The sequence below is a fragment of the Chiloscyllium plagiosum genome, unplaced genomic scaffold (genome assembly GCF_037043375.1).
Source record: "Chiloscyllium plagiosum isolate Xiang-an unplaced genomic scaffold, Cpla_swu_hap1 HiC_scaffold_38, whole genome shotgun sequence".
NCBI classification, from domain to species: domain Eukaryota; kingdom Metazoa; phylum Chordata; class Chondrichthyes; order Orectolobiformes; family Hemiscylliidae; genus Chiloscyllium; species Chiloscyllium plagiosum.
In genome coordinates, this window is record NW_028270176.1 from 54,029,998 (window position 1) to 54,049,992 (window position 19,995).

Genomic DNA, 19,995 nt, shown 5'->3' on the forward strand with positions numbered 1-19,995 from the left:
TGCACCCGTTCCATTGCCTTCACATCCTTCCTGTAGTATGGCGACCAAAACTGCACACAATACTCCAGATGCGGCCGCACCAGAGTCTTATACAACTGCAACATGACCTCAGGGCTCCGGAACTCAATTCCTTACCAATAAAAGCCAGTACACCATATGCCTTCTTCACCGCACTATTTACCTGGGTGGCAACTTTCAGAGATCTGTGTACATGGGCACCAAGATCCCTCTGCTCATCCACACTACCAAGTATCCGACCATTAGCCCAGTACCCCATCTTTTTGTTACTCTTACCAAAGTGAATCACCTCACACTAACCGACATTGAACTCTATTTGCCACCTTTCTGCCCAGCTCTGCAACTTATCTATATCCCGCTGTAACCTGACACATCCTTCCTCACTGTCAACAACTCCACCGACGTTTGTATCTTCCGCAAACTAAAATTTTGCACATTAAAAACCTTTATCTGCTTATTCAGAGAAAATACTGAAAGGTGGCACTGTAAATTTAATTTATTTTGACTTTCTTTCACGAAAACAATCATGTGAATTGCTTCTCATTTTCTTCCTAGTTCTGATACACATGTCAACATATTTACGATATTAACTCTTTATGAATAATGAAAGAGTTTTCTTTGCAAGAACGACATGAAGATGTTCAAGCCCCTCTAATTACTGTTGAGCAGAATACTCTTCATAAGGGTCTTATTGTCTTAAACAGATGCTTTTTATGACCTTGATTTTATTTCTGACTGGTGTTTTTGTGACTGATGTGTTTTCAAACCATGTGCAACGCATAAGGATTTCTTTCAATTTGCTATAAGAAAAAAAACTGCTTTGCATGTTGATTTCTAATTATTTTTTACTCCCGAGTTATTTGTCTATGTGCAATAATCACAAAATTATGGAAGATCCCTGTATCTTATGTTCACCGCAATATGCACTTTCACTATCTACTTATTTACTTCCAATGTCTGACATGAATGTCTAAACATTGGTCATGAACAAAGAGAATTGTAAATTAAAGCTACATCTCAATAAGCAAACCAATGGATGGAAACATGTAATTCTTGTAATCCTGCATTTTTGAACCAAAAGCAATTCTGCTGAATAATCACTGAATGACTCATTTTTGTGAATCATAAAGCTAGCTACCATATTATATATCTCAGTTTACCAATCTTAATGAATATCCAATCATCATCACAACAAAGTGCTTTTAAAATATAGATTTTTTTACATTACAACGTAATTTTCCAGTCACTGCCATGACAATAATTGCACAATTATTGGAGTTAGTCTTTCTAACAAATATAGTGCTATTCGCATTTTAATTGCATCAATTGTTTATTAGTACGAACACTACAATATAAAAATCAATTTACTGTTCAGGTGAACGATCCCATAATGGAACCAATGACTTCCCATTCGATGCCTCATTGCAAGTATTTGATGATTGCTCATTTGAATGATCGCAGTAATCTCAGCCTGAAGCATTCAGAGAACTGTAATTTCTTTTCATTAGAATAATTCCTGGTCGTTTCTCCACATTGCTTAGTGAAACAATTAACTGAGATTTCTCAGTATTCTTAAATGAAATTATATAATTTTGACAATTCAATTGTTGCTATTATCTAATCATTGCTCAATATAGTTCAGGGTATGACTCCGAAATTATGGCTTATAAATTAAATAATGTAAAGCTTTTGCAGTGGGCATTGTGAATATCAATTTTTATTTTAACCGTGGGAAACAGTTGAATTGATTTAATTATGTTTAACTTCAATGTTAACATTTACTGTATTTATAAACACTATACAAGTTAATCATTTTTCATGGAACAAAATCATTTAAATTTTTTATGACTGTTTGAAGTACAACAAAAAGAACTAACATCTTTATTGTTTCATGAAATAGTCACAGTACATTTTAAACTTTGGGAAGTTGAACATTTCTGGAAAGAAGGGAAGTTGTCTTCAGATGAATAGCCGTATTGAGTGACTAATTCATTTATTTTCCTAATCATTTATGTTGCAAATGCATATTAATTTTCTTTTCATTCTGTGACAAACAGCATTGAACATATGGAACTATTTGATTGATTGAGTTTCGTTCATCAGTGTACACTGATCAAATGATTAGGATTTTTCTTATCATGAATAATCACGAGATTCATATTTAATTAAAGTCATTATTGCTTTGTTACATTATTACTGTAAATTACTAATTCGTTTTGTCAGTTCATTACACACAGGAAATACGCAATTAATTCCCATTCAAATAATTACAAGAAACATCTGATTAATTTTCATTTGAGTTGCCGCCGTAAGCATGCGACTGTACACCTGCCCTTCCCGGATGGTAACATCATGAAGGGTCCTTGTGGAGCTCTGGCAGTGTCTCTACGACAAGATCAGGAGGAATGATTTCAATTTCCACCTTCAGCGGAGATATGTCAAAGCAGCTCGGAAATTTCATTAGAAAATATCTGAGTATAGATTGAACTGCTTTTCAAAATATCATTAAATATTCTTCAATCCGTTCTGCATTTCAATCATCAACATATTTCCCATTTATTTTCTTCAGTTCACTAATAAAATGATGCATCTAATTCTGCTGGTTCTACATTCCTTGGTAAAATAGTTGACGATGTTGCAACCTTAAAGTTGGGAGAGTCTAAGACATGGTAATCATGATTTGTTTTACAGTTTAAAGGAACCTCGTTCAAACGTTTCAAGCACATAAATCCTTATTCTCCGGTATTATAAAGATGAAAATATTAACAGTCGAAATTTCTCTTCAGCAAAATAACCAAATGCAACTTCATGTTATTCATTGGTCAGCTGATCACCTACATTTATAACTAAATATTGCAATTCATCTAAATACTGGCATGTGCTTTGATCAAATTTATTTTCTAATTATTACTTATTCATGAATTGTCAGGAATTTATTTTTATTTTCCATTCACCTATTCATATTGAATGTAAGATTGATATGCTGTGAAACTATTGGCGTGTTTTCATTTGAACATTTAATTTCTCTCTCTCTCTCACTTATCTCACTTCATGCATGATGGCTTCAATGTACCTTGCTAAACTTAAAAGATTTTGTTGACTTTTTTGTAGTATCTTTAACATTCACTTATCAATTTAATCCAAAATCATATTATCATAGAATACCAACAGTGTTGAAACAGGCCATTTGGCCCAACAGTCCACACTGACCATCCAAAGAGTAACCCACCCAGACACTCCCTTGCTCTATTACTCGACATTCCCCTGACTTCTGTACCTAACCTCGGTAAAAACAATGACTGCAGATACTGGAAACCAGAGTTTAGATTAGAATGGTGCTGGAAAAGCACAGCAGTTCAGGCAGCATCCAAGGAGCAGTAAAATCAACGTTTCGGGCAAAAGCCCTTCATCAGTAATACAGGCTGTATTCCTAATGAAGGGCTTTTGCCCGAAACGTCGATTTCACTGCTCCTCGGATGCTGCCTGAACTGCTGTGCTTTTCCAGCACCACTCTAACAAAATCTAATGCACCTAACCTGAAACATCCATGCATCATGGGCAATTTAGCATGGCCAACTCACCTCAGCTGCACACTTGTATACTATCACAATGTTATTGAAATCAATGCTCACACAAAGCACAATACATAAAGCCACACAATGGTCTTCATGACCATCTAATTACTGTTCAGGAAATAATCTGAGTAATTGTCTTGTTGTTCCTGAGATTAATCACCACATTAAGCATCTGGTCATCATTCCCTCCAATAAGTAGAATGGGTGTCCTCTGAAATTTCTGTTGAGTAATTATCCATGATACTTGTTGCTCAAAGCAGTTGTTTATTCTTCGTTACGAGTGGCCAATGATTCTAACAGCCATTGGTCTTGATCTTATTGTTACTGAGTGCAATAACCACAGTAACCATCTGGTTATCATTCTTGCCAATAAATACAAGAGCTATCCTCTTACTTTTCAGTTCAGTAATTACGCATGATACTTGTTGCTGAAAGTGGTATTTATTCTTTATGACAATTGGCCGAGGACACTGACAGCAAGACATGTTGATAGTCCTGACTTGTTCATGTTTTCAAACAGGTTTTCAGGCCATGTATTTCAAAAAGAAGTAATTTGACTTCGTTCAAAATTAAATGTAAACATTTTCAGATATTTCCATTCAAAATGTTTATTTGCTTATTCAGATCAAATTTGAATCTTGCCTCTGTAAAGTGAATTTATTGTGCTTTCCATTCATGGAAGTACTCATTAATTGGTCCTCATTTTCATCTTAGATCTGATGGAAATTTGAAATACTGATTACAGTGAAAATTGTATGAATTATACATGAGTGGTCTCTAAAAGAAAATCATGAAAGGCGAGATAGAATTCTTGAACAACCTGAATATTTGAATAAAGAAAACATTCCTTCCAAAAAACAAAGTTAAAAATCACACAACACCAGGCTATAGTCCAACATATTTATTTGGAAGCACTGGCTTTCGGAGCGCTGCTCCTTCAACCACCTGATGAACGAGGAGCGCTCTGAAAGCTAGTTCTTCAAAATAAACATGTTGGTTAATAACCTGCTGGTGTTTGATTTTTAACTTTGTACAGCCCAGTCCAACACTGGCGCCTCCAAACCATTCCAAAAATAAAACTCTTAAGTCTGTGGTTTAACAATTCAACAATCCTGCAACTAGATTATAATTCTCAGTTTATCTATCTTAATAAATATCTAATCAATGTCAGTGTAAATTCCTGGAAAACATCAAATCGTTTTGTTTGTTAAAACACAAACTTTAATTAAAAATTCATTGTTATCACAATATGTGAATTATATTTTAACTCTCCAGTGATGTGAAATGACCCTTGGACAGAAATTGGATGTTCTAAATTCACCTACAGGCAGAGAAATCGGGACAAATACAAAATCAATCAAACTCAATCAAACAGCAGCTAGAATCAATCAGCTCCAGGATGAATCAGATTTTCTTACATCTTGACTTCCAGCCAGTGCCTGAGCATTATATACCTCTCTTGGAAATGTCAATAATGAAGGGTTTTAAACCCAGCTCACGACCACATGTGGATGTTTGTCAAACAATTATTAATCATTTTACAAATCATGGAAAATATCTCAAAGCTCTTGAAATAAATTAGTCACTGCACATAAAGCCACACGATGGTATTCAAGGCCACCTAATTACTATTTAGTGCAAAACCTTTTGTCAGTATTGTATTGTTCTCAAGATGAGTAACCACAGCAAACATCACGCTTTCACACCATCCCAAATATATGCAAGAGATGCCTTCTTATAATTTACACACATCTTTCTCACACCATTAAATAGACTTCATTATTTACGACTAAGGATGCTGATAGTAACATGTTTTGAGATAAAGGAATTCCTAAATATAGGCGATTTTTCTGATAGGTTCCCCCCAGTCATCATGATAAAAATGTAAATGCGGCTCAATACATTGTAACAGATACCCATTAAACTTTTTCATGTATTCACTCAGAGACAATGTTTAAAAATTTCCTCTATAAATGCTGTTGACTGTTTTTTGCTATGATACCTATGTTCGTTGTCGATTTATTTTCTTTGTAATGCTGACACAAATGTCTGAATATTGATGACATGAAAAGTTGCATGGATTATATATTGTATTTCTACAGAAGAAAAGCTGAGACAGCAAGTACAGATTGCAGGAGTATCTGAGAATGTTGAATGATCAATAATGACTCCATATCATTATTTTCTAAAACATCATGCCAACATTCTAATTCTCAGTTCACTGATACTAATTATTATGTAATCAATATCACAGCAAACCCGTTTGGAAATATTGAATCACTTAATGTATCAGTGTTCTAAAATAGATTACCAATTCATTGTTAGTCCAACAATCACACAGTAATTCAATTTAGGTTTTGTAACAAATATCGTGAGATTCACATTTCAATTTAAATCATTATTTCTTAGTGCCAATTTTACAAAGAAACAAAGACCTTTTATTCCAGGTCAACACAACCACAAACCAAGCAATGATTCCTCATCCAACACTGACAGGAAATATCTGATATCTTCTCATTTAAATGTTCACAGAATTCATTGGATTAATATTCGGCCTTACAAATGAAGAAACGTCTGATTGTTTTAGACTCCAATAATTAATGTTCAATACTACATGTTACGGATAGTAATATGACATTTCTAATCATTTTAAGTTTACAGTGACTAGTTTTAACACTAATTCTTACTTATATCTAATATTTAATCATTGATCAAATCAGTAGAATCGGCTTTAAGTGTGGAATTAAGTCTCAGTGACGTAAGCATAGTGCATGGTACTGTTTCCTCATGGTAGCGAATGCTGATTTTTATTTTAGTGCTGAAATCCTTGTTGATTTGCTGCTGTAGGGCTCCCCCGAGCAGCCTGCCTTGGAATTAAAACACAAAATGGTGGAAAGGAGATAAATAAGACTAACAGTCTGTTTCAGTCTTAAGTTAAAAAAAGAACATTTTGTACAATCCTACTCCAAGTCCATAAGTATGCCATTCCAGACAGTGATATTCCAGATAGTGATAAGAGAATGCCAGCATACAGAAAAATGACCAACCCTGACTTTCATTAATGAAAGAATAATTGTACCATGAATGAATAAACACCAACTGCAGGATAGAGCCCAGCTAACTTCCACAGCTGCTATCAGGGAATCAGACAGGGTTTGATTGTCAGAAATAGTTACTATTTTAAAGTTACTCAGAACATTTAAAAAGTTTCTAACTACATATTCTTGAGAATCGTAAATAAGGCAGAGTGAGAGGCCCAAAGGACTGCAGCAATTAATTTTGTAATCTGAGGAAATAAACTGCACAGAGAGATCCCAAGGCCTGGAGATTATAGCACCTGTAAAACACAATGAATCAATAGGAAGCTCGGGCTATCCATTGCGATGTTCATCCAAAATTAGGTGTTCTACAGGAACGGGTGTCTGTATAAGGAGGGAAGGACTGTAACCACATTGCATGTGGACATTGTAATACAGAAAGTGTGTAAAAATACTGCTTTTTACTGTACACGTTACAGTCTGTCATGGACCTCCCTTCCTAGATTGGCCTCGGGGGATGTTCCCTGCATTAACTGATTGCAGCATGAGTAAACATCTTCCACTTGCCTGAGTTCTGCCTATCTCCTCAATCTTCATTCCCTGTCCGGGGAAATCACTCCGACGGCTATTGTGACATTTAAATTCAATACAAGCACTTATTATCTGTGAAATTATTACTTGCAGAGCGATATCATTTTCATGTTAATTTTTTTAAACTTTTTTTGTGTGCAAGAAAACAATGTAGGTACATCCATTTGTTATTTAGTTCAACTTATACTAAATTTTAAATTATTGAAAAGACTACACGTGGGAGTGGCGGGGGGAAGAACGGTTCTTCAGCTCAAATGTCACATTAAGTGACGATTTCCGTTTTTCAAATCATGAGACCTCCAAAATGATATTTATTTTAATTTAATTTTGAGATAGTTTTATTTTCTTCCAACATTAGTTGTCAATGAACAATAATCACACAATTATTAATCATTTGCTACAAAATGACTTCGTGTACCAAATGTCATTAACTCGATGTTTAGTTCATAATAATACTCACTTTCCCGGCCTAATTATTTTCTTCCTAGTTCTGACAGTTTTCTAAACATTTATCATGATTAAAGTTACATTAATAAAATAGACATGAACCGACCAAAAAAATTTGAACTATCTTCAATTGTTGCTAAGATTTTTTAATTATGAAAGCCACGTCTTATATTTTAATTTTCAGTTTATTAATCTTAATGAATATACAATCGACATCAGAGCAAAGTGCATTCAAAATATTAAATCAATTTATCTATCAGGATTTTAGAAACAATTATCAATTACAATAATTACGCAATACTTTAACTTAGGCTTTATAACAAGCACAATGTGCTTTTGATATCTTCCATATTTCTTAGTCTGAGTGCTACAATATTATAACCTGTTTGATAAGGCCAATACACCCACAAAAGACCAATAATTGCCATTGCAATATCATTTGTAAATATCTGACTTCTGCTCATTTGAAACATCACAGTCTTCTCAGCCATTGAAATTCAGAGAACATCAGTTACTTTGCACTGCAATATTTCTCTTCATTTCTGAACATTACTCAGTGGAATAGGAAGAGGTGATACCTCATTATTCTTAAATTCATTAATAAAAGTTTTCAAATCGATTTGTTGCCAATACCTAATAAATGTTCAATTCGGTAAGGGGTGTACATGTGGAACTATGTTTTCATATAATAACTAATGCAAGGCCATTGCAATGTACAATCACTCAATCATTCCGAATATTGCTTTTCATTTTAAACTTGGAAATACTTTTGAATTGATTTGATTGGAAATCACTTCAATGTTAACATTTATTGTGTTTTTAATCACAAGAACAATTGAATATTTTTGTACTGGAATATTTTTGTGCAAAATCATTTAAATCCACATGAATTTTTTGAACACACAAAAAAGGGTTGGCATCTATCTTATTTCATTAAACAATCACAGGAAATGGTGACTTCTTAGAAATCATACATTTTCAGAAAGAATGAAAGTTGTCTTCAGCTGAATAGGCACATTGATTGACCAATTCATCATTCTGTTCCAATTTATGTGTAGATCAAAAACATTTTAATTTGCATTTCAGAAAATGAGAAACTTATGAACATATAGAATAATTAAATTCATTTTTATTTATAATGCACAGTAATCACACAATTCTGTCAAGTTGTCATTCCACAAGTGATCATAAAAATTAAGACATTTGTTAACTCCCATCATTATTGTAAATTACTACCGAATTTTCAGTAGATTACACACAGTATCCAAACCATTTAAATCCAATCCAATTATCACAATAAACATCTGATTAGTTTTCAACCCTGCCCAGCCTGGTTGGGAATGTTATGAAGAAATCTTGTGCAATTCTGGTCGTGTCTCTGTTACCAGACCAGAGGGTACAATTTCAATTCCCACCTTGCACAGAGCTGTGCCAGCGCTGCTCTGAATATTGATAAGAAAATATCTAAGAATCGAATGAATTGTCTTTCAATTCAACATTAGATATTTTTTCATTTGTTGTTCATTCTAATAAACACAGTATCTGCTATATATTTTCTTCAGTCCGCTAATAACAGAATGTATCTAATTCCACTCAATCAATATTCCTTGCAAAATATTTGATAATGTTGCACTCACAAAGATGAAATATGCAAAGTAAAGATATTCCTTGATTTTCTTTTGTTCTGAAGAGCTGAGTTCCGACTGCACGTAGAACTTGATGTTTCAAAAGTATAAATATGAGAAAAAAATCAAGTTCTTCTTCAGTTAAATAAACAAATACCACTTCCTACTAAATATCACTTTTTAGTTATTGATCTGTTTATGAGTTGTCTGAAATTTGTTTTTAGTTTTCCACTCATCTATTTGTATTGAATGTAAGATTGAAATGCTGTGAAAATATCGGAGTGCATTCATTTAAAATTGAATTTGCATATTTCTCTCTAATCTCATTTATTGCATGATGACTTAACTGTGTTTTGTTCAGCAAACCTAGTGAATACTAAAAATTGTCTAATCTTAAATAAGATCTTTCACATCCAGTTCTCAGTCTGTTCCTAATTCATGTAAATATCTAAATTTATTGAAATCAATGTTCACACAAAACAGTGCACATAAAGCGACACAAAGATATTCATCATCAGCTGATTACTATTCAGTGGAATAACCTGAGTAAGTATCTTATTGTTCCTGGGACAAATGACAACAGTAAGCATTTATTTACTATTCTATGCAGTTAATACAATTGATGTGCTATATTTCAGTTCAGTCGTTAATGTTGATTTATATTGTTTAAAACAATAATTCTACTTTATCACAGATATTGACTATACTACAATAATGTTGGGAAGCAAATTTTTGTCAATCTAACAATATTTAAGATCCTTTTTTGTTGTGTGTGTACAAGAGACAATTCAAATTATAACCATTATTATTACAAATTGAACAATTACTGCATTTTAAATTTGTGAAATTCCTACATTTTTGCAAAAGGGTTAGTCTTCACTGTATGTGTCACATTAAAAAACTGCTATTTCAAATCATGTGTGCTACAAAATGATTATTGTTTTCATTTCATTGTAAGAAAAGAACTGCTTTGACCATGTTGATTTTTTTTGTCATTTCTATTCCAACATTATTCATCATTGTACAGTAATGACAATATTATTAACATCCCTTATATGCAACATGTCATTGACGACATTGTTTGTTCAGTTTCAAGCTCACTTTCATGACCTACTAATTCTCTTCCTAATTCTGACACAAATCTTTAAACATTGATCATAATATTAATCATATAAATTGATGTAACATATCTCTACAAGGAATCCGGTGGATGGAAATTCACAATTCTTGTACTACATACATTTTTAACTTTAAAAAAGAAGAATTTAGATCAATAATCACTGAATGGCTCATTTTTCAGCCATCCATAAAGCGAGGTACTATGTTTTATTCCTCAGTTTACTGATCTTAAAAAAATATCCAATCAACATCACAGCAGAGTGCTTATGAAATATTGAATCATTTTAATTCTTCAAAAGACAGCATTAATTATCAAGTCACTGCCATTATAATACTGGCACAATTATTTATAAAAAAGTCTTTTGAACAAGTATAGTGAGATTCAAATTTAGATTTAATCCATTATTTGCAAGGAATACAAATGCGGTACTGCTTTTCGTGGAAGGATCAGAACGCGGTAAATACACTCTCAAACAGAATGGCATATGATCAGAACCAGGTAGGAGAAAAACTTTACAATGCTTTGCACAGTAATTAAATGGAAGGGCATTACATTTCACTACGAGAGCAGATTTGTTCAAGTAAATTCGAAGGCAGGTTTGCAGATGGGAAAGTAAGCAAGAAAACTCCATTCCTGTCCATGTAAAAGGCTGCAGTTGAAGAACAAAGCAGTTTCCACCCAGTTTCGAACTGGGGACCTGAGGCGAACGCGATCGCGATGACCACTACACGACAGAAACAAGCCTCAACTGGCCATGCTGCCGCTCAGTGCCATCCAGCACTGAAAGTTGAAGCCATTCTACGTTTCACCTTTCTGTTTCCAATAGCTCGTTGCTGTCCAGCGTAATTGACATCTTGAAAACGTAAAAAAAAGACACGTGAAATTGTTGCCAAAATATAGACAAGAATGTCGTAAATGTTTGGACTGTAGGGCGAGGTGGAATAGGCTGGGACGAATTTCCCTGCAGCGTAACGGCTGCGACATAATCTTATGGATGGGTTGTAAACTAAGTATTTACGTGTTTTACCCAAGTTGGGGTGAGTTGAAAACTCGAGAGTATAGGTTTAAGGTGAGTGGGCTGAAACTGACAAAGGACATGAGGCATATTTCCCACACAGAAGGTTGTGCGTGTATGGAATGAGTTACCAGAGGAAGTGGAGGAGGCTATTACACTCAGAAAATTGATTTCTGGATAGGATGGGTTTAGAGCCAGATTACATTACAGTGTGGAAACAGGCCCTTCGGCCCAACAAGTCCACACCAATCCGCCGAAGCGCAACCCACCCATTCCCCTACATTTACCCCTTACCTAACACTACGGGCAATTTAGCATGGCCAATTCACCTGAAATGCACATCTTTGTGACAGTGGGAGGAAACCGGAGCACCCGGAGGAAACTCACACAGACACAGGGAGAATGTGCAAACTCCACACAGTCAGTCGCCTGAGGCGGGAATTGAACCCAGGTCTCTTAGCGCTGTGAGGCAGCAGTGCTAACCACTGTGCCGCCCACATGCTGGGGAACAGGACTTGTTTAATTTTGGCTATGTGGTGAGCATGGACGAGATACACCGAAGTATCTGTTTCCACGCAGTTTACCCCAATAACGTTGTGTTGCTTAAACCAGCATTAAAGGGTTACTTTTTAGCGGAGCTTGCCGTCGCAGTCTGTGGCACAATCATTTAGTCTGTTCGACTGCTCACGGGAAAGGTAGTATTGTGAAACACTGCAGAAACGAATGACTTCCTCACTTTTGCTCCGACTGACATAACTCAGTGAAATGTTCCCAGGTCCTCAGTTGAGGATTTTTACTGCTGGAAGTTACCTCAGAAACCCTGTTAACTCGTAATGTATTGAGCGAATCGCAAAACAGAAAGCATTGATCAAAAAATCGCAAGCAGCTCTACTGTTGCTTTAAGTTCCAGGCAAGTTGAGTTTTTACTGGAACCGAATTGAGACTGTTATTTCAACGCTGTTGTGAAACAAAATTCTACAGAGACTCGACTCGTCGTTATTTGGTTTTCTGGCCAATGAAAAAATCGTTCCAATGAATTTCGATGTCATTTGTTATTGAATTTCTCCCATTTCCTTCATCTCCGTCCTGGAGACATCGGAAGGGAAAAGTAATCTAATCGAAACTGTGATTGGTGAAATTCACTTTTATGGCCCATTCGTATTATGTTCTTTCTTTCTCTCTTTTCAGCATTGTATGCGAAGTGATGGTGCACTGAGGCTCCAGTATGTTTGAAAGAGTAGTTTGGAATTGCGATGTTGTTAGTTGTGAGATTACTTTGAGGCTCATGCCCTCGGACAGTCTCACATTTAGCATTCATGCTCGCTGTGTCTGAAAATGCATTTGGTTTGCCAGTTTTGTTTGTGTTCCGTGTTTAATGCTTTCTGTTTTGCGATTCTCTCAATACATTACGAGTTAACAGGGTATCTGAGGTAACTTCCAGCTGCAAAAATCCTCAACTGAGAATCTGGGAAATTTTCTTGCAGTATGGTCAGTTGGAGCTAAAGTAAGGAAGTCGTTCGTTTCTGCAGTGTTTCACAATACTACCTTTCCCGTGAGCAGTCGAACAGACTAAATGACAGTCTGCGATGGCAAACTCCGCTAAAAAGTAATCCTTTAAAGCCGGTGTAAGCAACACGACGTTATTGGGGTACACCGCGTGGAAACAGATACTTCGGTTTATCTCGTCCATGCTCACCACATAGCCAAAATTAAACAAGTCCCGTTCCCCAGCATTTGGCCCCAATCCCTCTAAATCCAGAAACTCATCCGATTAGCTTTGCAATTTTCTGAGTGTAATAGCCTCCTCCACTTCCTCTGGTAGCTCATTCCAAACACGCACAACTTTCTGCGTGGGAAATGTGCCTCAGGTCCTTTGTCAATTTCAGTCCACTCACCTTAAAGCTATGCTCTCGAGTTTTCAACTCACACCAATTTGGGTAAAACACGTAAATACTCAGTTTACATAAGGTCATGTCGCAGCCGTTACGCTGCAGGGAAATTCGTCCCAGCCTATTCCACTCGCCCTACGGTCCAAACATTGACGACATTGTCTATATTCTGTCATCAATTTCACGTGTCTTTTTTTTTCGTTTTCAAGATGTCAGTTACGCTGGACAACAACGAGCTCTGGGAAACAGAAAGGTGAAACGTGGAATGGCTTCAATTTTCAGTGCTGGATGCCACTGAGTCGCAGTACGGGCGCAAGCGGCTTGTTTCTGTAGTGCAGTGGTCATCACGTTCGCTTCACACGCGAAAGGTCCCCAGTTCGAACCTGGGCGGAAACTGCTTTGTTCTTCCACTGCAGCCTTTTCCATGGACAAGAACAGAGCTTCCTTGCTTGCTTTCCCATCTGCAAACCTGCCTTCGAATTTGCTGGAACAAATGTGCTCTCGTCGTGAAATGTAATGCAACTCCATTTAATTACTGTGCAAAGCATTGTAAAGTTTTTCTCCAACCTGGTTCTGTTCATATGCCATTCCGTTTGAGAGTGTAGTTACCGCCTTCTGATCCTTCCACGAAAAGCAGTACCGCATTTGCATTCCTTGCGCAGGCGGCCAGGTTCAAAGACAGGGAAGAAGCTGATGCGCTGGTGTCACAGCGCACCACGGATTCCTGAACGAGTCTGTCTGTCAAATATACCCCAAAGTCGTCTCTGAAAGACCTCATTTGGAAGCTGTCTGTCGTTATTCAACGTGCGAGAGTTGGCACCAGAGGTCCTGAATCATGTTTTGGAGCAGTTCGCACGTTAGTAGCTCATTCAATCAGCAACAGCAACGAATGAAATTACACTCTCAGAGGAACCTCTGGACCTGTGCTTTCATAGCGTCGCTAGTATTAAGGTCTGCCCGAGATCTAAACCACGTTGGAACTGAAACGGAGGAATCGACAGAGAGGCTACAGAATGACATCGCTTCCATTTGGTTTTCTTTAAATCACTGAGGAGCAGGAAAATGGTAATTGCATGGTAATTTGACCAAATCATAACCGATCATATGTTCTCACGCACTCACAGATACATTTGTAGCTGAAAAGAGTCTGAGACGATAGATTGATTTTTGTCTGGATTGATGGGCTATCATGATCTTCTGCGAAATTGATATTGTAGACGGGCACATCCCAGCAGCTGTGCGAGTCGGAGAGGGGTCGTGGACCCCTTTTCACGTGACTTTGCATGTGTTGTTATGCAGGAGCACAATTGGAAGTGCAAGAAAATGGGCGGCGCCGGCGGCTGGTAGTGTGGCCGAGCAGTCTAAGGTGCTGGATTAAGGCTCTAGTCTCGACAGAGGCGTGGGTTCGCATCCCACCGCTGCCATTTCTACTGATCAACTCCAACGACGCCGCTTGTTCAAATGCGGTTTCGACCCCTACTGCATTTCTGTTTGAAACAGAAGAAAAATGAGTTTGCTTCCTGTGGAATTAACTGTGGTGTGGTAAAGTGCCGAATTTTCCGAAGTGTCAGTGCTGTCATGATCGTGTTCGCCTCCCACGCGGAAAATCGCACGCAGCTCTCCTGTTGCTTCACGTTCCAGGCAAGTTGAGATTTTCCTGGAACCGAATGGAGACTGTTATTTCATCGCTGTTGTGAAACAAAGTCCTACGGTGACTCGACTCGTCGTTATTTGGTTTTCTGGCCAATGAGAAAATCGTTCCAATGAATTTCGATGTCATTTGTTATTGAATTTCTCCCATTTACTTCATCTCCGTCCTGGACACATCCAAAGGGAAAGGTAATCTAATCGCGACTGTGATTGGTGAAATTCACTTTTTATGGCCCACTCTTATTATGTTCTTTCTTTCTCTCTTTTCAGCATTGTCTCGGAAGTGGTGGTGCACTCAGTCTCCAGTATGTTTGAAAGAGTAGTTTGGAATTGCCCTGTTGTTAGTTGTGAGATTACTTTATGGCTCATGCCCCCGGACTGTCTCACATTTAGCATTCATGCTCGCTGTGTCTAAAACTGCATTTGGTTTGCCAGTTTTGTTTGTGTTCCGTGTTAAATGCTTCCGAACAGACTAAATGATTGTGCCACAGACTGCGACGGCAAGCTCCGCTAAAAAGTAATCCTTTAAAGCCGGTGTAAGCAACACAACGTTATTGGGGTCCACCGCGTAGAAACAGATACTTCGGTGTATCTCGTCCATGCTCACCACATAGCCAAAATTAAACAAGTCCCATGAAACAACGAGCTATTGGAAACAGAAAGGTGAAAGGTAGAATGGCTTCAACTGTCATTGCTGGATGCCACTGAGCCGCAGCACGGCCGGCTGAGGCTGGTTTCTGTAGTGAAGTGGTCATCACGCTCGCCTTACACGCGAAAGGTGCCCGTTTCGAAAGTGGGCAGAAACTGCTTTGTTCTTCAACTGCGGACCTTTACATGGTCAGGAACGGAGCTTTCTTGCTTGCTTTCCTATCTGGAAACCTGCCTTCGAATTTGCTTGAACAAATGTGCTCTCGTAGTGAAATGTAATGCAACTCCATTTAATTACTGTGCAAAGCATTGTAAAGTTTTTCTCCAACCTGGTTCTGTTCATATGCCATTCCGTTTTAGAGTGTAGTTACCGCCTTCTGATCCTTTCACGAAAAGCAGTACCGCATTTGCATTCCTTGCGCAGGCGGCCCGGTTCAAAGACAGGGAAGAAGCTGATGCGCTGGTGTCACAGCGCACCACGAATTCCTGAACTAGTCTGTCTGTCAAATGTACCCCAAAGTCGTCTCTGAAAGACCTCATTTGGAAGCTGTCTGTCGTTATTCAACGTGCGAGAGTTGGCACCAGAGGTCCTGAATCATGTTTTGGAGCAGTTCGCACGTTAGTGGCTCATTCAATCAGCAACAGCAATGAAAGAAATTACACTCTCAGAGGAACCTCCGGACTTGTGCTTTCATAGCGTCGCTAGTATTAAGGTGCGCCACGTGATCTAAGCCACGTCGGAACTGAAACGGAGGAATCGACAGAGAGGCTACAGAATGACATCGCATCCATTTGGTTTTCTTTAAATCACTGAGGAGCAGGAAAATGTACACGGGGAGGGCGAGTGGGGAAGTGAGGCAGTTCCAGCTCTGGTGAAATTCCTTCTTTGTGATTCACTCAGCAACCAGAGACGTGAAGGTGACTCAGGCGTGAGAGCTCTTCACATCGAGAACAAAAAGCACTCAAGGGCAGTTAGCACCTTTTCCGGAGAGGGGGTGGGGTGAGGTAATTACCTTTTGACTTCTGTTACTATGTTCAGAAACTGCCTTTTAGATTGAGGTGAACACAAACTGCATTTCTCATAAACACCATGGAATTTAGCAAAATTTATTGAGTCGCTTCTCCTCGATTCCCACACAGGTTTCCAACTCAGTTGGTATCCATGAGGCTCATGTCCAGGACTGAGCATCTCTGCAGCAAATTGCACGGTTAAGGTAAAAGGCAAGGAAAGTGGCATCTCGAACTGGCTCTGAGGACAGAGCATCCTCACAATGTGATCTGTCGTTCTCGGATTGTAATGCTACCTCCGGTTTTAGGGTGGAGAACATTCTTTGGGACTTTTATTCTGCAAAACAGACACAGTGACTGTAACTCTGCTGCACGGTATGATGTGGAACACGGCCTGCTCAGCTTTGTGCATTTTCCCTGTAGTCCGGTGTGTTTCGTGTTCCGTGTAAACGTGAAAGGTGTCCTGTTTCGAGCAATGGGTGAAATCATTTAGCAAAGCAAGAATCGAAATTGCAGTAATGTCTCGCAGCTCATGGTAATTTGACCAAATCATAAACGATCATATGTTCTCACGCACTCACAGATACATTTGTAGCTGAAAAGAGTCTGAGACGATAGATTGATTTTTGTCTGGATTGATGGGCTATCATTATCTGCTGCGAAATTGATATTGTAGACGGGCACATCCCAGCAGCTGTGCGAGTCGGAGAGGGGTCGTGGACCCCTTTTCACGTGACTTTGCATGTGTTGTTATGCAGGAGCACAATTGGAAGTGCAAGAAAATGGGCGGCACCAGCGGCTGGTAGTGTGGCCGAGCGGTCTAAGGCGCTGGATTAAGGCTCCAGTCTCGACAGAGGCGTGGGTTCGAATCCCACCGCTGCCATTTCTGCTGATCAACTCCAATGACGCCGCTTGTTCAAATGCGGTTTCGACCCCTACTGCATTTCTGTTTGAAACAGAAGAAAAATGAGTTTGCTTCCTGTGGAATTAACTGTGGTGTGGTAAAGTGCCGAATTTTCCGAAGTGTCTGTGCTGTCATGATCGTGTTCGCCTCCCGCGCGGAAAATCGCACGCAGCTCTCCTGTTGCTTCACGTTCCAGGCAAGTTGAGATTTTCCTGGAACCGAATGGAGACTGTTATTTCATCGCTGTTGTGAAACAAAGTCCTACGGTGACTCGACTCGTCGTTATTTGGTTTTCTGGCCAATGAGAAAATCGTTCCAATGAATTTCGATGTCATTTGTTATTGAATTTCTCCCATTTACTTCATCTCCGTCCTTGACACATCCGAAGGGAAAGGTAATCTAATCGCGACTGTGATTGGTGAAATTCACTTTTTATGGCCCACTCTTATTATGTTCTTTCTTTCTCTCTTTTCAGCATTGTCTCGGAAGTGGTGGTGAACTCAGTCTCCAGTATGTTTGAAAGAGTAGTTTGGAATTGCCCTGTTGTTAGTTGTGAGATTACTTTATGGCTCATGCCCCCGGACTGTCTCACATTTAGCATTCATGCTCGCTGTGTCTAAAACTGCATTTGGTTTGCCAGTTTTGTTTGTGTTCCGTGTTAAATGCTTCCGAACAGACTAAATGATTGTGCCACAGACTGCGACGGCAAGCTCCGCTAAAAAGTAATCCTTTAAAGCCGGTGTAAGCAACACAACGTTATTGGGGTCCACCGCGTAGAAACAGATACTTCGGTGTATCTCGTCCATGCTCACCACATAGCCAAAATTAAACAAGTCCCATGAAACAACGAGCTATTGGAAACAGAAAGGTGAAAGGTAGAATGGCTTCAACTGTCATTGCTGGATGCCACTGAGCCGCAGCACGGCCGGCTGAGGCTGGTTTCTGTAGTGAAGTGGTCATCACGCTCGCCTTACACGCGAAAGGTGCCCGTTTCGAAAGTGGGCAGAAACTGCTTTGTTCTTCAACTGCGGACCTTTACATGGTCAGGAACGGAGCTTTCTTGCTTGCTTTCCTATCTGGAAACCTGCCTTCGAATTTGCTTGAACAAATGTGCTCTTGTAGTGAAATGTAATGCAACTCCATTTAATTACTGTGCAAAGCATTGTAAAGTTTATCTCCAACCTGGTTCTGTTCATATGCCATTCCGTTTGAGAGTGTAGTTACCGCCTTCTGATCCTTTCACGAAGAGCAGTACCGCATTTGCATTCCTTGCGCAGGCGGCCCGGTTCAAAGACAGGGAAGAAGCTGATGCGCTGGTGTCACAGCGCACCACGGATTCCTGAACTAATCTGTCTGTCAAATATACCCCAAAGTCGTCTCTGAAAGACCTCATTTGGAAGCTGTCTGTCGTTATTCAACGTGCGAGAGTTGGCACCAGAGGTCCTGAATCATGTTTTGGAGCAGTTCGCACGTTAGTGGCTCATTCAATCAGCAACAGCAATGAAAGAAATTACACTCTCAGAGGAACCTCTGGACGTGTGCTTTCATAGCGTCGCTAGTATTAAGGTGCGCCACGTGATCTAAGCCACGTCGGAACTGAAACGGAGGAATCGACAGAGAGGCTACAGAATGACATCGCATCCATTTGGTTTTCTTTAAATCACTGAGGAGCAGGAAAATGTACACGGGGAGGGCGAGTGGGGAAGTGAGGCAGTTCCAGCTCTGGTGAAATTCCTTCTTTGTGATTCACTCAGCAACCAGAGACGTGAAGGTGACTCAGGCGTGAGAGCTCTTCACATCGAGAACAAAAAGCACTCAAGGGCAGTTAGCACCTCTTCTGGAGTGGGGGTGGGGTGAGGTAATTACCTTTTGACTTCTGTTACTATGTTCAGAAACTGCCTTTTAGATTGAGGTGAACACAAACTGCATTTCTCATAAACACCATGGAATTTAGCAAAATTTATTGAGTCGCTTCTCCTCGATTCCCACACAGGTTTCCAACTCAGTTGGTATCCATGAGGCTCATGTCCAGGACTGAGCATCTCTGCAGCAAATTGCACGGTTAAGGTAAAAGGCAAGGAAAGTGGCATCTCGAACTGGCTCTGAGGACAGAGCATCCTCACAATGTGATCTGTCGTTCTCGGATTGTAATGCTACCTCCGGTTTTAGGGTGGAGAACATTCTTTGGGACTCTTATTCTGCAAAACAGACACAGTGACTGTAACTCTGCTGCACGGTATGATGTGGAACACGGCCTGCTCAGCTTTGTGCATTTTCCCTGTAGTCCGGTGTGTTTCGTGTTCCGTGTAAACGTGAAAGGTGTCCTGTTTCGAGCAATGGGTGAAATCATTTAGCAAAGCAAGAATCGAAATTGCAGTAATGTCTCGCAGCTCATGGTAATTTGACCAAATCATAACCGATCATATGTTCTCACGCACTCACAGATACATTTGTAGCTGAAAAGAGT

General features: G+C 39.0%; 1 non-coding gene across 1 annotated transcript; it reads left to right on the forward strand.

The window, feature by feature from the left end:
* The first annotated feature begins 17,425 nt into the window (after window positions 1-17,425).
* Window positions 17,426-17,507, forward strand: trnal-aag (transfer RNA leucine (anticodon AAG)). Its single transcript has one exon. It is a non-coding gene; the product is annotated as a tRNA-Leu (tRNA).
* Window positions 17,508-19,995: the final 2,488 nt, after the last annotated feature.